The sequence below is a fragment of the Labrus mixtus genome, chromosome 1, assembly GCF_963584025.1.
Source record: "Labrus mixtus chromosome 1, fLabMix1.1, whole genome shotgun sequence".
NCBI lineage: Eukaryota > Metazoa > Chordata > Actinopteri > Labriformes > Labridae > Labrus > Labrus mixtus.
The window spans coordinates 15,968,542-15,986,041 of record NC_083612.1 but is presented as its reverse complement, the minus strand read 5'-3'; the positions used below and the strand labels follow the sequence as shown (position 1 = coordinate 15,986,041).

At 39.8% G+C, this 17,500-nt stretch overlaps 1 long non-coding RNA gene across 2 annotated transcripts in view; it reads left to right on the top strand.

The window, feature by feature from the left end:
- The first annotated feature begins 17 nt into the window (after positions 1 to 17).
- The window catches only part of LOC132972688 (uncharacterized), a 29,774-nt gene continuing 12,291 nt past the window's right edge, over positions 18 to 17,500 (top strand). Inside the window, exons 1-2 of one of the 2 annotated variants that reach the window (XR_009672932.1) lie at positions 18 to 644; positions 15,703 to 16,929. This is a non-coding gene — a long non-coding RNA (uncharacterized LOC132972688). The remainder of the gene's footprint in view (positions 645 to 15,702; positions 16,930 to 17,500) is intronic. The other variant, XR_009672931.1, reaches the window with a different exon arrangement.

The following is a 17,500-nucleotide window of genomic DNA, read 5'->3' as shown; positions in this document are numbered from 1 at the left end:
GCCACTTGACTTCATATTGTGCTGCCAGTGGCTTGGTCAAAGATTATAATTACCACTTCCCTGTTTGTATCATTTTCCATCTCCTGTGCTTTTAGTGCAGTATTACTTCTCTTGTCCCTCGCTCTCCCTCTCTTTCTCCCTCTCTCCAGTATACACAAGACCAAAAGTGCAGGCACATCATTTATTGATAAGACAAAAAGAATGTAATGAAATTATCAATGTTCTTGAATTAATTATGAACATGATTAAGAAAGCTAAAATCTCAGGAGCCGGTCTCTCATTACCCATTCACTCGTAGGGATTGCTTTCATTCAGGGAAGGAGAGGCGAAAAAGCCTTCCAGCAGAGCCCACTCCGGCTCAGCCCTTCTCCCTGTGTGCCTGTCCCCTTGTCTCTGCTGCCGGGGCCGGCTGACCGACCTCTCTTGACTCACCGGCTCCCAGCCAGCCTGCCTGCCTGCCTGCCTGCCTGGACGCCTCTGCTGCGATCCACGCTTGCCTCTGTGATGCAGCCGGCGACAGCTAGCAGCCTGCTAGTGGCCTCTGACGTTTGCGTGGAATAGAGAGGATGTACTCAACTTTCCTGATCTGCAACTGTGCTCCAGCTCAGGGGTCTTGACCCTACTTAAAAGAGAAACACTGAAAGGTAAGTGACACTTCTCGGACATGTAATAAGGCTTAATCTCTTGCTTAATGTCTGTTGTGGGAAAAAATCAGTTGCAAATGTTTTGAAAAAATTATTTTTTTTCCTTTGTTGCATGCATGAAAAATATTTTTACCTCTCAATCACCTCATAAGAATATTATTTTAATCACAAAGTTAACTCTTTTATAATTATCATAAATAAGGGGGGGACAGTTTAGGTGGTATTGGTAGTTTTTTTGACATAGTCTGCGTTTTATTACATGAAGAACACCTCAATCAAACTAATGCTAAACCCCTCCAGCAGTGTAATGGTTCAACAAATTATTGTGTCCTATTTTTAAAATAATATATTTCTCAGACTTTTATTTTATTTAGCTTTCTCACTGATGATGACTTACTGATTTTGTGTTTAAATCGTTGATTATTTATCTGTGTAATCCTATCAGGCAAACAAAAGTCCAGTCTTCTTTTTGATTTCTCTTGGTCTGAATCATTGTCGAAAGAAGAAAACAAAAAAATCTTAAATCTCTGAAAAAAAACAAAAGAAAAAAACATGCGCCTACAGTTTTCATTTTTGATCATGTTCAAAATGTTTTTTTTTCTCTACAAAGCTCCGCTAAAGTGTCCCCTCTGAACAATGTGTACATCACCCATTTTATATGCAGCATCTCATATTGTTATATGAGAAAAAGCAGTGCACCTAAAATAATGTGAGTTACTATTTATCCATTTATATTCTGCGAGAGAGCAGAATGAGAAATATTATTCCAGAGCCACACAGCTCTGGTTCAGTCTATCTTTCTTCTGCTAAGTCACATGGGACAATATATGGGGCAATACTCCCCAAAGTATTGGGAGTTTCAAACAAAGTCTCAAACCTCCTGTCTCTCTCTCTCCTATTCACTCCATCTCTCTTTATAACTCTCTCTCTGTCTTTCTAGCTTTCTCTACACGTACACACACTGATACACAGACACACACACACACACACACACACACACACACACACACACACACACCGCTAAGCTAAAGCATACAGTAGATTCAGAAATACACGCCTATGCATTGTTTTACCTCCCAATACAAACATAATGTAAACGAACCCTACACATTGATATTCTGTAGTGTAGTCACACTACCATGTAGACAAAGATTTTTTTTTCCCATGACTAAGCCTCTTGTTATTTTTCTAAGGTGTTTTGAAGTTAGAGGTTTTAAACGATTAACAATTCATGGCTAGAAACAAGACAACACAAATTCTAAACTTTTACATTTATTGGTAACAGCATCTGGCAGTTTCGTGTGATATACAAAGCGCTATGTTGCTCTGCCTTTGTACCATACAGTAAAATACACAGAGCCTTTTTTCCCATCTCGGGAGGATTTCATGATTTCTGCTGGGGAATCAAAAGGAGTAAAGATTCACTATAAGACAGAGGAAACAAGAGGGAAAAGAGGGAGAGAGAGAGAGAGATCTCAGGGGTTAATGGCAATCCTCCTGTCCCAGGGATTGATCCACGTATTGGATCGCACATAAAGCTGCAGTTACTGGATATTACCCTGCCGCTATCGGCCTGCAGTGATGGCCTGGATAAGAAGTGCTTACCAAAGAGGATGCTCCTCCAGGGCAGATACGGTTTCCCAGCCCTCTGGGAACAACAACCACATGCCTGCTGCTTGCTCAGGAACTTTCTACCTCATCGAGTAAATCCAGGGGCCTTATCAAGTTACTGGCCTCCTGAACTGCTCAAAAAATGTTTAACCTCCTCAGATTTTGAGCTGCATAGGGGGAAGGCAGTCATTAAACGGCACCTGCTTTTCATAGATAAGACTGTTGATTATTTGGTTAGTGTTTTATGTCGGATGGAGTGGAGTTATCGCAGATTTCATTCCGAGCAGAATGCAGTTTCATAGATTTTTGCTGTTTTCGATAAAAAGTTGCTCAGTTACACTTTAACAGCATCAGAAATGTTACTTTTTGCTTCATGCTGAGTCCTTTCTACTTGTCTTGACTACTTATTGTTAATGCTCGAAGCTGTTGAAATGGTCGTGCGTCAAGACGCAGTCCTCAAACCAGTCCTGTCTGCATTGCCTCTTGTGGCTTTACTTCAGATTTGTAAAGGCTTTAGCTGATTCCAGATCTGTGCCAAGATGGGCAGCTCTACCCATGAGCATCTGCTGTATGTCTCTCAGTGGCATTACCCATGAAGCACCTGGCTCGTGCCACACGCCAGCATCCAGAGCCCAGATGGCAGATAAACAGGCTAATTATTTCAACACAAAACTCTGATGCCCCACACCAGCACTGTGGGGCCACTTTGGCATTCAGCAGTTCTGTCTCCAGCTCTGCTGAAGAGGAAGTCTGCCATGGAGCTATAAAGATGTCAAGTGGGTAATCACGGTCATTGACAGGCCCCGGTACAGTGCTTGGTGTCCAGATGTAAAGATGGTTGTATGTGGGGTCCTTTGGAAGAACAAAGGCATTTGGCAGAGCGGGGCGATGCATTGTTTTTGCCCTTGGTGCTCGTTGATGCAGATGCTTGATCATTAAATTCCTGAATTCACAATGACATAAGTTTTTGAGTTTTTGGATCCTCGCTTTGACCATGCTGATAGAGTTTACAGACAGAATTTCGCTGCTACAACATGTAGACAGAATATGAAAAGTGCCATCACTTGTAGGTAGCAGATTGGTTAAAAGGCAGCAATTCCTTTCCGTGACTTTTTATTGTTGGTGTTAAGTTATCCGACTACTTTTATAGAAGGAGGCTGTATCTAAGGCTCCTCATTAAAGGCAGGGTTGGTAATTTTCTCCACATACACTTATTAAGATTTTGGTTGAAATTGTCTTTAGGTCCTGACAGAAATTAACTCACGCGCTCTGGAAAAGGAACAAAGAAAATCTGTCATCTGCAGCAGTTGCAATCCTGTAAAAACTTCAACCAATGTCTGCCAGGAGGTACCAATCTGTTGAACCAACCATGCCTCCCTGTGTCCTTGATCGTACTCTTTCCCTTGTTTGCACTAGCCCACTCACAAAGCACATCAAGATGACGGAGTTTATACTGCTCCGCTTCTGGAGCAACGTCGCTCGTGCATGTAAGTGAGTGGCGTGGCTTTTGAGGGAGCACAGAGAGGACGGGGGTGGGTGTAGATGTAAAACTGAGGGAATGCTACTTTCAAAATCATGCTAGTTTTCCAAAAATTGCCAACCCTGCTTTTAACTCAACATTCAATCAGTGGCATAACTGTAGTTCATGTTCATGTTACAGCCGTATTGTGAAGAATCTAAATTGAATTACAGCAGCACCTCATACAGCCTGCGTCTATTATTGCAAAGCTTTTCTTTTTACTGTAGTTCATGTTCTGCCCTTAAAAAGTACATACTTGCGTGCATAATAATTGGCATACAGCACTACTTTGAGATAACTTGATGAATAGGACCTCATTTTTTCTCGCTGATTTTTATGTTGCAGTTCTTAGAGGAACAGTCGTCTCCTTAGTCCTCTCTCTGAGGCCCGGTTAAATCGACATGTTTTTCACTTTTGCATGCAGATTATGGGTCAGAGAATTCAAAGAAGAGTGCTTGTATGTGACTAGATGTAGTAGGACAGGTTTATTTTGCATGATTCACTTGATATACTACATGTATTTGGAGACATTTAATCTTCTTTTGGCATACTAAATAGTATTGAAACATGGTTATTGGAATGCTGCTATTGTTACTTTTGTACGTGTACATTGATATTGTCTCTGTGAATGTAATTCAGCAGTTGCAGACTTTTTACTAGTACAGCAGCAGTGCACTGCAGGCTTTTACCAAATTACCCCTGGTGGTCCAGTAACTAAGCAGTATCAACATCTTTATCTAACATCACAGGTTCCAGTTTCTCTGTACATCTTCTCTCTGAGGTTGATGAAGTGTTGCCATTAGGGCCCATCTCCTGCACCCACAGACGCATCAGAGGAAGAATTGGTGGTGCTTGATAAAGCTGGCACTCAGAACAAGGTGCAGGTCCCTCAGCGATAACCTACTGACTCCAGCATTAAAGACTCCACCAATGGGGGGACGGCCTACATCTTGATCTATTGCTTCATGTCAGAGAACAGAATTGCTGGCTTGCGTTAGAGAATTTTCTATTTTTTGTGGCTCTGTGCTCAGTCATTGAAAAAATACCTCTACACATTGACATGGATGATAGCAGAGATTTAGGAGAGAACTTTAGAGGCGAGCTTATAGGCCTTCAGTGGGTTATGAGGGATTTGATGCTGAGGAATCAAAACACACAGAACTTTTTCTTACTTAAAATATGTTATCTTAAACTGACAAATTTTGTAATGAAATGTAAGACATATTTACGTCAAAATATCAAAGGCCGTGAAATATTTCTACATTGAAAACTAATGTGAGATAGAAATGTACTCCTGACTGTTTGTACAGTTGGACATACATCCAACTAAACAAAGATTAAACTGAATACTGTTGTTGTGTTTGTAGACTCAAAGTCAGAGACAGATGAGCTGAAATAAAGCAATAAAGACTCTAATTTGTCCCAGTACACTTTTACCTCATCCTCTCACCCTCCTCCTCCTCCTCTCTCTCTCTCTCCCTAAAGTGTGTCCCATCTGCTTTGGGGACCTCTCCCCAGCATGGAGGAGCAGGATAAGCACACCATTTCCCTGTCAATACTTTGCTATTAGCCTCCGCAGATCTATATATCACTGTGCTGTAGGCTATGAGCTGGTGTAGGGTGTTCTTCTTATCTGAATGGCTGAGGCTGAGGTTCTCCTCTCTGCCCTGCACTTTGATTTATCCAACCAGTAGGTTAATGAGAGATGGAGCCTGGCCCTTTTTTTTCTCCTGCCCTAAGGGGGTAAATACACATGCATTAAAGAGGTGAATGGATGGGAGGAGGAGGTGAGAGGGCGTGTCCTAAAAAGCCACAAAATAACTCAATTTTTGTTATGAGTTAAATGGTGAATATAAAGATAAACAGCTAACTGTGAAAATCAAGTGATTTTGAAAACAAACGATCAAATCAGAATCTCAAAAAGAAAGGTCCGATTGGCTTTCTTAAAAAGAAGAACAGTTCATCACTTTTGTAGTATACACTATTTAACTCTCCTGCACAAAAAGTAACAGACAATAAGGGCATAAGAATCCCATTTCTAACGGAAAAGTAGAAGCTAAAGCCATGAGACATTAAGCTTATCTTAGCAAAAGACTGACAAACATGGAAACAGATAACCTGGCTCCATATTAAGGTAGCAGAGTCTGGCAAAAAGCACCTCTGAAGATAAAAAAAATCCATACATTATACCGTGTTTGTTTAATACATCCCAAAAAAAATAAGAAAAGTTTTAAAGCTAACTGTCCTTCAGATATAGCTTCTGCTTTTGATCTTATCTTCTCATCTATCTTGAGAGAGGAAGTAAAATACGCTTCCAAACTGTTAAATGAAAGGTACTCTTTTAAAGCTTCAGTGAGGAGTTTGTACCATGTTATGAATGAAAGCACTGAAATGAATATTGATAACATCCAGAAACTAAGCAGACTAATCCGCGGATTGACTGACTATTTCTACAAGTTTATATTTTAATGCTTGTAAATGATGTCACCGGCGTATGAGGTCAGATGAGACGATTTACAGCATGCTTAAGAAACAGCCATTTTTATTACATTTCCCACCCCAGATATTCACAAAGAGTGATATATTTGATTGTTAGATGATTAGATTTAATGACAAAAATACCTCTTACACATCCATGTACAGGACAATATCAACAAAGCATGGGCGGTTCTAGGCAGGGGCCAACAGGGGCCAGTGCCCCTGTAACACTGAGCTTGGTCCCCCCTGTGGCCACCCCTCCAAAAGGAAGAACCCCCCTAGTATTTGACTTAACAATCAGACTCACAATCTAGTATTAAATACTGTTACTGAAACAAATATAAATCATGGTATTTTATGATGTGCGCTATTATTTGGCATAATATATAGATTTTTTTTTTAAGCGATCATCTTTGTCTATTTTTCACCATGGTTTAATGTTCCCCTCTGACTAAACAACTGGCCCCAGTTTGGCCCCCTCAGTAAAAGTGGTCTAGAAGCGCCACTGCAACAAAGAGATAAGACATAAAGTTTTGTTCAGGGGTCGCCTTAATAAACACAAACAGAAAGTTCCTCACAGGAGCTTCAAAGCACTGCATCCTTATGGACGTTCAAATATTGAAAACGACACAACAGCATAAACTGAGTTTAAAACAGTTTGTTTCATGTCGTGAAATTAACAATTGGCCTTTTATGATGGTGGGGAGCCAGTTGAGGACCATGACTTCGTAGCTGCAGTAAGCACTACAGCTGGTTGGATGAGGGGCCTGCATGGAGAGGATGTACACTGGGATATGTGAATTTCACAGTTAATTAAACTTAATGACAATTCAGAGGGGTGTGACTTTTCAAATAAAAGAAATAAGGAGGGACCTTTTAATTAACGCTGACAGCACATGATGACCAGTGTAATGGCAGGCCTGCTGTGGTGGGATTGCGTATGTCAATGTGATGACAATCCCCTCACTGTGGCAGCTTACACCTTTTACTGCGTGTTGTGTGTCTTCATATTCAGGGATAAAATATGACATGAGTACAGTAAATGATGATAAAAAGGAAGCTTTAAAAAATAGATGTGCAGCTTTTGAACACCTCCCTACATCAGTGAGTTACATTGCCTGTTACATCAGTGAGTTTATGACCTGCAGATATTTGGCCTAGATCCAAGAAGAAACTGTCTAATGAGCAAGCTGTGTCAGTGTCTCTAGCAGCTCGCTCTCAGCAGTCTGCCTGTACAGTTTGTGGTGTGTGTGTGTGTGTCTTGAAAGCAACAGAAATTCTGTGTTGAAGGCATTTAGCTGTGGGATAGAGAGGAAACTCAGGAACTCACACACCAGCACAACAGGGGAAGACAAACCACTGCCAGATAAATGTCCTACTTAGCTATTACACTGTAGTACATTTCAACAAGAAGTCAGACCCCTCCCCCTGCCTTCTTTCAACACTGAGCACACACATACATACAGACACACACACCTTCCATGAAAATATCTAGCATATGGTTGTATGCTTCTAGCTTGTATCCCAAGGCCAGTTTCCCAGCTGGCTCCCTGAGAGAACAGAGAGAAGGGGGAGAGGAACAGAAGATACACAGCTAGTAGGAAGAACAGGAGATGCTGGTAGAGGAGGAGAGAGAGAGAGAGAGAGAGGAGAGGTAGACACAGAGGTATAAAGAGAGAGAGAGAAAAGGAGAGGAAGGAGGTGCTCATGTGTCTCACATCCCTCCTCAGCCCATGGCAGATGTATTTTAGGTTCGGACTGTTAAGTACCTGATAATTAGTTTGCCTGTAAGGCATCAGTCATTATGGTTCTGTGGCGACTAACCAGGCCCTGTCGGGGACGACAGCTTTTCTCTGTGATTTACACAGGCCCTTACTATGATAGTGTGACACCCCCAAGATCAGTTTAAAAAAAAAAACGAAACAGAATAAAAAATGTGTCAAAAGGGAAACCACCATCTGACGACCATGTACAGATTTTGTTCCTTAAAAATGAATCACATAGTCTGTTATTTGTTTTCATTTTGACATCGTCAACAGCAGATGAACAACAAACTCAAGTGGGTCAAAATACTTTTTGGGAAAATAACTCCGGCATAAAAGTTTTGGAGGAACCCGATATCGATAACGATATTAGGGAGAGAAAAAATCTGATACAGATATATTGGCTGGTATCTTTCTTACATCTATGTTTGATCTGTAGAGATGGATAGATTTAGATATACACATTTATTGCGTTGATCCCTCAAATGCAGTTTATCAAAAACTTGTGGAAAAGATAACCAGTATAACAAAGATAAGATGGTTACTCAACTGGAAAGTAACTTCCCATGTACGTGCATCATTTTGGAGAGTGATATGTCTTGTTAAAATCCTTATAGTACAATCTGCTGGTGAGAGCCAGAAAGAGTACTGCTAGTATAATACAACGGTACTGACATTAAATGCTACTTGACTAGTAAATTAATCTAGTAATATCGGTGCACATCTGCGTCTGCGATAAGATTAGCCGATACTGATACTCACTAGATAAGCTAATGTCAATATCATCGTCTGGCCGATGCATCGGTCAGGCTCTACTATCAATCAGTCCAGATAATGTCATCTTACTGTTGAGGAAATTTCAGGCACAGTTTGTCCGGACACGATTCTGGTCCTGAGTCTTAAATGTACACAGACACAAGATGATAAAAGAGATTGTATTAAACAGCCTGCCTGATGGGGATCTCATCATCATGCATATATTATAAAACAATAATCAGAAATAGATACAAAAAGAGTTTAATATGGACGGGGGAAATGATTGATTCAGTGCTGTTGATTGTACCCTCTGTCTGCAATATGTAACCTTTAATTATCTAAACCTGTTCAACATCAAAGACCTGAAGCAATTGAAGGAGAGAATTCCATTATAACGTGAGAAAACATTGGTCTTTAGATCCAGTAAATATAATTAGAAACCCTCATCTCACCTTTACCACTGAAAGAAGTTTCAGCGTGGCGTCTGTTTTTCTTTTTCTTTCCGTCAATAGTTTTATTACAGGGTTTTTTTCTGATAACTGTTGATGATTTGAGTTGGCGACAGTAGGAAACTATGAACAGGGTCATACAGTCGAAAACAATGAGAATACAAGTTTATTTCCAGCTTGGTCTGGGTCTTTTATTTTTTTAAAGGATTGTCTGTTGGATAACATCAAGGGATAAACAGCGCACACAAAATACTCCAGACCTGCGTAATTGTTTTCTAACAACCTCTGAGAATCAGTTCAGACTCTAATTTGACACAGCTGTGAGCTGAAAGAAGCAATTTTGCATATTGCTGCTAATAATCCAACAGCCCTGCAGACATCTTCATTAGTGTGATTGCATTGTCTTTTAACAGTCAATAACCTGCATTCTGTCTTGAAAGGGTTAACATGATTCTCATATGTAGCCGCCTCAACATCCATCATGTTTCTCTGTAACCAGATCATAGCTTCAATCACAGGCTAGATTAGATAGTAGTCTATTAATCTCCCATATTAAGCAGATCCATTTGTGAAAGCAAACGGCCCAGAGAGGCCATCCTTTCACTTGTTGTCTCGAAATCTGATTAGCAAGCATAACGACATGTTGCTGAGGGTCACAGCAGATATAGATTGGTCGTGCCTGCATCCCCACTTCTCCGTGGCAGGGGTGTTGCAAGAATGAACAATTTTATGTTCGAGGACTCGTGGGAATTTCTGTTGTAGTCACCTAGTTTATTGAGCGGCAAGATAATTGCAGGGGGATGGGGGGGGGGGGGGGGGTTCATTTGGAGAAATTCTAATTTACAAAACACAGTGTGGTGTATTTTGTTGAATTTGAGTAGAGCCTCTTCAACCTTTAACATTTTACTTACAGGATAAAAGAATTCAAGACATTTGATATGCTCCTTTGCACATGTTCTTGACTTGGTGGTCTCATGTCTCAACACTTGTATTTCTTAAGGCAGAATGAGGACATGTTCCATTAATAAACTAACGGGACACATGTGCAGCGTTGTCTGGGCAGACTGGCTTTCCAGATGGAGGTGTAAATAAATGAGTAGAAGTCCAGTCAGTGGATCGGTGCTGTAGTGATGATCACATCTGTCCTTTCATAAATACTTTTCTTCTTTTATTATATGGATAATGGAAGAACTATGGCCCGGCTTAATTTACATAAATACTGGTGAAAATGTGTAACATGCACCAAGAAAGAAACCTTTATATTATGGAGCAGATCCAAATCTGACTCACAAACAAGTAATAATCTTAAAACCAAAACTGAATTTGTGTAGTCTTGGATATATATTCAGTGGCATTTGGTACTTCAGTACTCGTTGTGGATGCAGTCAAGCCACCATCGAGAGTGAAAAAATGTATGAGGAAAGAGCCACAGAATTCAGTGTTGATTTGTGTCGATAAAGTGGCTGTTACTACAGACTTCTGGACCGATCACTCAGGAGTCATATCTTACTGTTAGCTATTTTTTCCCAAAGTAGTGTTTTCTAATTTCCTTGCACAATTGTATAATGACAAAGAAGGCTTTCTATTTTCTATTTCTAAAGCTCTGTGAATTGCAGTCTATCTCTGGTAAACTATAATATCCGCGGGAAATGTATTTTGAAGGGTGAAAACCGAAGTGCTGTTCTTTTGTACTGTTGAGTAGTTGACGACGATGGCAGAATTCAGTTTGGAATATCTTGTTCATAATACGGAGCTCCGTGTTGATGTTTTCTTTTTTTGTATTTATACAGTTTGGGTTAATTATGTATGGACTTGAGCTTTTATAGCGCTTTTCTAGTCTTCTGACTATTCAAAGCGCTTTTGCACTACACATCAAACCATTAACGTCACATTCACACACTGATGGCAGAGGCTGCTATGTCACGTCTCCATATGTACTAACTAATACATGCATTCACTCCGACCAAGCAGCGGGAGCCACTTGGAGTTAAGTTGCTCAAGGACATATTGACATGTGGCTGCAGGAGCTGGGGATCGAACCCCCAGCTGACACATTAGTTTAGGCGCAACCAATAACCCTTGGTTATGCACGCCACAGAAAACATAGTGGGCAACTGTATGGTCCATGTCTACGTTAAAACAATAATTAGCAAGTACTCGAGTACTCGTTCATACGGTTATGTGGTTACTCGAGTACTACATTTTTGTAAATACCCAACACTTATATTCAGGCATTTATACAGTAGTGTGTGGTGTGTGCACTTGCAGATTTACATATCACAGAAGACTGGAAATGCAAGAAGATTCTATAACTGACTTTTATGCTATCAAAGATGTTTAATATCACATCATGATTACTGTAGTTTTTATTAGATCGCGTATTTGGCTTTTACTCGTATTATAATAAGGGGGCTCAATTAATAATTTAAACAAAACCAACTCTAAAAAGCCTCAAGCTGAGTAAAAGTATGTACCTTATGCTAATGATGTGACTTCACCAATGTTAAGTTGTGTGATATATGAGGGGGAAAATAAGCCTGATTTTAATGTTTGATGTGTAATAATAAGAAGTAAACATCCTAACAGTGTTATAGTAGTTGAAGTCTTCATTAGGAAATATTTTCCGGATGTTTGATCTGTGACCCATTTAGAGGTCAGTGATAAGAAGAGGCTGAGGAATATGTAGATGATGTCACTGATCTTTATTTAGCCTTCTTACCTCAACGCACACTGGAAGAGAGCTTGCAGTAACGCAGTGCCAGGTCTCTGATTTCTCTCTCGGACTTGTCTGGACCAGGGAGGAGGAGGAGGAGGAGGATCCATTTACAGCGAGCGTTGGGACAGATCTGTTTACTTGGGGAAGTTAATTGATTGGGAGGAAAGGTGGTGAGGGGAGAAAGGAAGAAAAGTGGTGGATTGGGCAAGGAGATGAGGGTCGGGAGGGTATTGATCATGTGACTGCTCCTGCCATAACCTCCAATATGCCTCGGTGTGTTTATTGCACTGTAATGCCAAATAAGTAAAAACAGCAGAGAAAAACAGCATGTGCTCAATGAGAGGGTAAGTTGATGCAATGCATCATTTGGATCATTCAGTAAGATCAATTTTTGTTACCTCTTTCATCCACACTTTGGCCAAAGGTTATATGTTACAGAATCATTTTTCTATTAAGTAGACATATCAATGATGCCTTCATTCAATTACATCATATACATCAACTAATCAGTATTAGTGCAACAAAAAGGTGTTTCTCTGAAATAAGTATTCTGCCAGCTTTAGGATAACAACCTTTAAAAAACTAGCAAAAGAATAATGACAAAGTCTCAAAATGTTTTTGGAATTATTTGGGTTGATGGAAGAATCTCATATAGTTGTAGACCAATCCAGACGAGAGCATCACCTATTACCCTCGACAAAATAACAATGTGATATTTTCATTTATACTTTAGATTGTTGCAGAAAATAAGACTGAGGCAAACTAAATTTAACAAACTAAACAACTTACATGTGTTGTCCAGCACATATGAACACCAATTTTATTATTTTTGATTGAATTAATGAATTTATATATTTTTATTTTGGTCATTCATTAAAGTAAGAAGAGTTTACACTCGTCCATTTCCCACAATAAAATGTATTTCTGCCTATCCATCATACATTTGAAACATGAATGCCACTTTGAAGCGTTAGAAAGCAAACGTTAAGCTGTAAACATGATTCATGATATGACTGCAATATCATTATCACTAAGCTTTTCATTGGTCTGAGTTTGGTGGGATAAAGTTCACATCTCCATACAACCTCTGAAGTCGTATTTAGCAGCTTTATAACAGCTTTCACGCACGTAAAAGATACAAACTCCAAAATAATCCGAAGAAACAATAAATGTAATGCTGCAGCTGTTTTTTGGGGGTTTTTTTATGCTGAGCTTCTTATAACCAGATTTAAATTCAGGCATCTAACCGATGACCAATTTAAAAATTGACTTTGAGAACAGTGAACCAAAAGTTAAAATGAATGATACACCAGTCCAACTATTTGAGCTCCGATATCAATCCCATACCTGGGCATTAGTATCTGCTGATATCAATCCAATCCGATACCATTGTTAGATTAATATTCGTCACAGTGAGGATGAACATCAGGTGTTTCTGACTTTGTAAAGCTAATGCTCTCATGTGTTCTTGTAGAGGGCAGGCAGAGTGCACTATGCTTCTGTTGAGTCACAATCAAACCATCAGTGAGAACTTTCTTGAGTTTTCACAATGAAGCCAACAAAGTTAACTGCTTCGCTGTGTTTCATCTGCCCTCTTTGTTTATTCAAGCTTCTATCACCAGCCCTCGTTGCATTAGCTCTGTAGAAAATTCAACAGTTATATAAAATGCTTAGCTTTTGTTGCTAGCATCCTCCATGCTATTTTGGGCTCCGCCCAGTAAAATGCACAGGCATACCAGTGCACTGATTTATTGTTTGTAATAATGTATCCGTGCTGCCTCCTTAGCCTTACCTCTTTTTTTTATATAAATATAGTAATATTAAGCTTAATTTCAACTTATTAAATAGAGTAGTCTTTCCAAGTTAATTTGCAATAAGCATGATAGTTTGATACAGAAGAGAGGATCTTGGTTTTAATGGTGGTCTAAGGGATATTAGCATTGCTCTGCTTTACTAGTGTCTGTTTTAATCTTCTGTTTATTGCCTTATAAAGTCTTGTTATAAAGTCTTGTGTTTCATCCACTAATATTTTAACAATATTAGTATTAAGTTGTCTAACACATGTAGTTAATGCTACAAACAAACAAAAATAAGCGAGGCCGTGCACATTGTGTCCATCAGGGATAGATAGAGAATGAGACGGAGCGCACGGGGAGTGTGCTCTGCATGCTGTCCACTTTGTATTGGATAGACCACATTAATTATTTAACGGCTGGGCTGCTAGCTATTATTACAGAAAAACAGTGGACTGCATGTGGACGCTTCCCTCATGTTTGTATGTCAATACACACCTTGCCCTCGTTGGCTCACCGGACCTCTGTGGGGCTCACATCTTAAAACAAGAGCGCGTTGGATAGGTCATATTCACAGGGTATGGTGAAAAACTCATAGTCTTTGCTCAAACATCTCAGTTAGCAGGAAAATAAGACACAGTGTGTCTGAATATGTGGTAAAGAAACACGTTAGGGTTTCTCCCACCTTTGTAGGCACATGTGTTGCTCTCACGTAATGTGTGTGTGTGTGTGTGTGTGTGTGTGTGTGTGTGTGTGAGAGATACAGACAGGAATAGAAAAGAGCATTACCTGAAAGAAGGGGGAGGGCTGGAGGTGAGGGGGAAGCGGCTGCTCAGATTTGTTTGCCGTGTCATTTTTAGTTCTCCACTCCACGGTGACGGCCCTTCCTGCCCAGATGGACACTTCTCTGTTATTCACTCTGAGGTTATGGTTTTTGATTGAGGGCAAAGCCTGCAGCCTGCTTGTTTGTTTTGAAGGAATCCATTGTCAATACGGACGCAGCAGCACTAGGATTGTTTGCAGAGTTAATAGTAGTTTGATGATGTCATTCTCAGTGACCTGAAGAGAGATTGACCCCTGTTGTGTGAGTATTTCTAAAATGCCACCTGCACAATTATGGTTGGAGTGTCCCTGGGCTGTTGTATGTGAGCTTTGTTTTATCCCAGTCTCACACACACACACACATACACACACATACACACACACACACACACACACACACACACACACACACACACACACACACACACCTACACACACACACACATCCTGGCACAGTTTAATTTGCTGACCCATACATCCACACCTTCTGAAAACATGTTCATTGAATGTCAGTAGAAATTAGATTCCCTACAGTGACGATGAAATCATTTATTCATCATGAGTGACTTAGTATTTCACCGTGAACACAGCACATAGAAACGCTATGAAATAAGACCCTGTCAACTTTAGATGTATAATCTCTCATTAGGTTTTTTCTTTTTGGCTGAATGACAAAATTAGGTTTCGCTTCCCTTTACAGATGCAGACCGAAAAAATGAAATGTGATACTACAAATATGGACAAAGAGGGTTTCCATTACAGGCTAATAAGACATAAATCAAACGTACAATGTTACTCCTGATCATATGTGTATGATACAGATCATTTGAAACCTTTTCTGGTCAAGTATTCATATGTTAAAGTACTGTTTTCCCTGTATGAGTCTTATTTCCATAAGGTTGCTGATTTAAGCAAAGAGGAAAAATAAAGCATAGAATTAAAAGAAAAGGTATGAAGAGGAAAGCAAGATGAGCCAACCCTCTAGAGAGATGTATAATTCATGTTTACGACATACCACGCAGTCTGTGTGAGATTGTGTGTGTGTGTGTGTGTGTGTGTGTGTGTGTGTGTAGGTGCTTCTTAGCACCGGTGTTTTCATGCTGTAGGATGATCACAGTGTATTTGCTGAATCCCTGTCTCCTTGTTTTCAGGGTTCACGTCGGACATCAGACTGGATTTAGCTCGGGCTAAGACCTGAGGCAGTCGTGATGGGATTCTCTCTCTCTTTCTCCACTGGAGGTGTCATGTTGTTTTTTATTTCACAGGTGAGCTGTGACTTTGACTGTGTGTATATTGTGCTCATTGTGATGGCCACTGTTCAAATATGATATCAGAATCTCTGATCGTTTGTCTTTAGCTTTTGTATGAGAAACTTTAAAAAAATAAAGAGATGAGTAAAAGGGTAATCTGTGATGTCATCTTGAGAAGTCTTTTGATTACATAGTTATATTGTGAAAAGGTTTCAATCTATATAATTTGTCAAATTTTTATATCGTTTTTAAACTATTATATATCTTAATGAGGCTACTAAAGGTGCAATGTTAATCTATTTGGGGTATAAACAGTACTGAAGACTGTACTTTAGTGTTGCATTTGTTTCTTGAAAATGTAGGCCCAAGTAGATAATGAGAGGAATAGTTCAGAGTTGGAAAAAAAATTGCTATGACACAACTTTCTGAACAACTTGATCCATAATTTGAATTTTTTTTTTTTTTATAACAACCTGACTTGTTCTGTTTCTGAGATAAGAGACCAGCCAATGTTTCCCAGGTATGATTTGTTTTTCCAGCATAATTACTCCACTACAATTTTCTTCCTGTTTCATGAAACAAGGTTAGTAAAACTAGTAGGTAAACTAACTTGATCAACCTTTTTCAGCCACCCGTAATAATCGTTCTTCAGTGTGCTATTCTCTGAACAGAGCTTCAGTGGTGTCCAGCTGAGGAGGGATAGTCTGGTAAAGGATGAGAGGGATGTCAGAAAACGAGAGATAATTGTGCACTTTGGAGCCAATCTAATAACTTCTCAAAATGTTTTCTCCCTCTTTTTTCCTCATATAACCTTTTTAAGGTTTTCCTCACAACCACTTTGTGAGACAGATGTCTGGACCAATAACTGCATAGCGAGCTATGTGCTGAAAAACATCTGTACTTGCATCTAACTGAGTCTCATATTTCCACATGCTGTCCCCTTTTCAGCAAAAGAATGTGCAACTGTTATGAAGAAAAGTTCTAAAGGGATTTAAGTCACCATCTTCCACTTTTTCAAACCAATTTATTCTGTATTTACACCTGTAGTGTTACAGAGGGGCAGACCAGACATCCTGCTCTTCTTCATCCTGTGTGACTAAAGGAGACAAACAGCGTACATTAAAACAGGTATTTTGTGCCTACGTGAAAACATAGTTTGATATCATTATAATTGACAAGTACAACACACACATTCATTTGAACACTTTTATATGTTTACTGAGCAAAATGTTGTTTTAAAGAACCAGCTGTATTATGTTGTGAGTGCAAACGGTGGGACATGGCTGCACTCGTCACTCCACCATGAATTATGAAAAAGAGAGAGGATTCCCGTGTGTGTGAAATGGCATTGTTCACAGTTTGTGTCACATCAGTGCATGTTTAACTCGGCAAAACAAAAGCTTTTCAATATTTTAATGCGCAGGGACCGACAGAGAAGGGCGACACGGATGAAGTGCTGTTCTGCCTCCTCCTGTCTCGTCCTCTCCTATCTGGAGTCCTGTCCTCTCCCCTCACGTCCTCTGAAGTGCCCTCCTTTCCTCTTAGATTACACCGACCTGAAAAACATCGCCTCAAAATTCCCCTCTCAGTCTCAGCCACCCCCCCATGTCTGACCAGTTTTAACACAATGAAGACAATAAGAGTTGACTCACAACAACCCCATATTCCCCCCATTTATCACTTCTCCATCTGTGCTGTA